General features: G+C 45.8%; 1 pseudogene; it reads left to right on the forward strand.

The window, feature by feature from the left end:
• The first annotated feature begins 681 nt into the window (after positions 1–681).
• On the forward strand, positions 682–2946 carry LOC102763760 (annotated as a pseudogene).
• Positions 2947–3333: the final 387 nt, after the last annotated feature.

Below are 3333 nucleotides of genomic sequence, written 5' to 3' on the forward strand. Positions count from 1 at the left end.
ATATTTTCTGGTGTAAACTATATGTCGACTCTAACTTTAGCCTGGGGGAGCTTTATTATTTGTTTCCCTTCCGTGAAAGCTGTAATAGAGGGAGGGAAAGCCCTCCCTCATACATTCCAATGCCTCAGTGCACAACTTGCTATTTTCTGGGATATTATTTACGTTTATTTTAGTTCTTGAGACTCACCATCCCCAGGGGTGCTTCCTTACGTTCTGGGTGGGCTCTGGGAAGGCTGGAATGGCTCCGAGGGGGGGAGGGGAATCTTCCCCTTCATTCAGTGGGAAGGGTCAGGGTCTTTGCACATCCTAGGGTCCCGGGAGCTCCCCGGCACCAGCCGAGGGGCCCCAGCACCAGGGCTGTGCTCATACCAAGCTCTCCTGTTCATGGCCTGGAGCGTGGACAGTTGGACTTCTTTCTGGTTTTTCCTTTTGCCAATGAGAAGGACATGCTGGGCCTTAGTCCCTCTGGGGGCTACAGCTTCCTCCCTTCTTTCTGGAGATGGCCGGAGGGCCCGGCTGCCTGTACCCGTGCCCCGCCTGTGAGAAAAACCAGCGGACTTTCATCAGGTTCTCCGAAGAATCGGGCCTCCAGGAGGATCGACACCATCGGCCAGATAGAAGACGGTCTACAGCCTGCCCTCCGTTCCTGCCCTAAGCCCTGTTCCTGGGACAAGGCGATGCATGGTGGGCCCTGAAGAAGGCCTCAGCCTACTGGACATTCTCCCCTTCGCTCCGGGCCCCGTGGTGAGTGCTGTCCTCGCAGTGGAGGGAGGAATGGGCAGCACGCTGGGGTTCTCCATCCTTGTAAGGGAATAGATTCGTGTTTTTTTAAGCCACCAAGTTTATCATACTTTGTTACAGGAACTAATAAAAGGAAGAGAAGGAACTTTTTTAAAAAATACATTTTTTTTAATTGATTTGAGGGAGAGGAAGGAAGGGGGAGAAAGAGAAACATCAATGATGACAGAAAATCATTGATTGGCTGCCTCAAACTGGGGATGAGCCTGCAACCCAGGCATGTGCCCTGACCGGGAATCTAACCATGACGCCCTGGTTCATGGGTCGATGCTCAACCACCAAGCCAAACCGGCCGGAGGAGAAGGAACTGTTAAGAAAGATTTCGCACTTGGCTTTGAACAGTGGCTGTAAATAGACAAGGAACCGGGGAGAGGATGCCTTAGAGTGGAAAGGAGGAGAAGCAGTCTTCTCGCAGGATGAAAAGAGAGGGGCTTCCACACAGCTCCCAGCACCTGGTGTCGTGATGTTTTTCAAGATAGAGTAGAAATAAATCAGTCTCTGGGCTGTGTCTTTAAGTAAGATATTTGTTAGGGGAGGATTAAAGTGAATATTTTTATATATATCAGTATATATTTTCATTGAAAAAAATCCACATTATTAACCGGCACATATTATGAAAAAATACATATTATTAAACGGTGCACCTGGTACATATGTCATTGAAAAATCCGCATTACTAACCAGTGCACCTGCTAATAGTCATACCGGCTAATAATGCGGATTTTTTCATAAATATTTACCGGTTAGTAGTGCGAATTTTTTAAATGATATTTAAAATAATATTTACCGGTTACTAGTGCGGATTTTTAAAATAATATTTAAAATAAGGTTTACCAGCCACAATTTTGAGGGGTCCTCAGGTCACCTGAACTTCTGACCAAAGGGCTATCATTTGGGGGGTTCCCATGATCCTGGTGCCTTGATATCACCTCTGATTGGTCACTATTCTTGTAAATTGGTTACTACGGTAACTTTTATGGTCAAAGGCCAATCAAAGCTCACAAGGGACGTGTGAAGTTCTCCACCCTCCTTTTGTATTGTTTTCCGATTCCCTCTGGGCTTTCTCCTTCTCCTTCTGGATGAAGGCTTCCTTCTCTTTATTTTGTAAATATAGACCTTTGGCTGTTCCCAGCTCCCTCATTCTATGAAAATGTACCTGTTGCAGCTTTTCAGCTCCCCTGTTCTATGGAAATATACCTTCTGCTGCTCTGCAGCCCTGTGCTTCCTCCAGGTCCCCTTAATTCCCAAAATTTCTAAAGTTTCCTAAACCTGTCCTATTTTATCCCCAAAATTCCTGTCTCATCAAGAAAGTGGCCATCTGCAAGCCAGGAAGAGGGTTCCGCATTATTAACCAGTCAATATTTATTTGAAAATCCTCATTACTAACTAATAAACATTTATGAAAGAATTCCCATTAGAGAGGGGCCCTTGGTGTGGCTTCCATTGTTCAGGATACAGGGCGCCAGGAGGGCGATAGAGGCCCAGGTCGTGGGGGCGCTTTGGTCCCAGGGGAGGCCCAGGAGGAGCTGAACGCTCAGGCCCTGGTGCCACATGGCCCATTCGGTTTCCATTTGTGTGAAGGGGCCTTCTGTCCGCTTAAGCCAGCACCTGAGGAATCTTCCTTCAGTGGGGCATTGCCGAAAAGAAATCTGGACCTTGCTCCTAATTCTGCTGAACAGGCCTCTGTCCTTTCTCTGGTGACAAAAATAAACAATGCAATTGACAATTTGATTGTGGCTCCAGGGACATTTGAAGTGCAAATTGAAGAAGTGCGACTGGTGGGATCATATGAAAAGGGAACAATGACCCCCGGACACAATGTGGCTGACCAGGTGCTCATCCTAAAGATTCTGCCAGCCTGGGAAGCTGTGGGTGAAGCTGTGGCTGCCCCAGGGGGCAAAGTCGTGGAAAGCCTAAGAGCACAGGACCCGTCTGAGGTTTGGGCCGTGCTGACCGTGAAACTGGCTGTGAGGTCTGTTCTGATGCTACAGTGAAGAGTCTCTTACCACAGAGCCACCCAGTCTCCGAACTCTGGACCCAGAGCTCCACTGGGACATCCAGGTGTTACAGAGTCTCAGCGGCCATCCACACGCTCACTGGTGTCAAGGAAATGCTTCTCAGGCCACAGTTAATTTCTCAGATTTTTAAAATTTCCTACACCTGTCCTGTTTTAGCCCCCAAATTCCTGTTTTAACAAGAAGGTGGCCATCTGCACGCCAGGAAGAGAGATCTGATTATTAACCGGTAAATATTTATTTAAAAATCCGCACTGCTAACCGGTAAATATTATTTTAAAAATTCACACAATTAACCGGTAAACATTATCTTAAATATTATTTTAAAAATCCGTACTATTAACTGGTAAATATTATTGTAAATGTTATTTGAAAAATCTGCACTACTAACCGGCAAATATTATTTTAAAAATCCGCAGGACTAACCGGTAAATATTATTTTAAATATTTTAAAAATCCGCACAACTAACCGGTAATTATTTTAAATATTATTTTAAAAATCCGCAGGACTAACCGGTAA

Source organism: Myotis davidii, unplaced genomic scaffold, assembly GCF_000327345.1.
Source record: "Myotis davidii unplaced genomic scaffold, ASM32734v1 scaffold109, whole genome shotgun sequence".
Classification (NCBI taxonomy): domain Eukaryota; kingdom Metazoa; phylum Chordata; class Mammalia; order Chiroptera; family Vespertilionidae; genus Myotis; species Myotis davidii.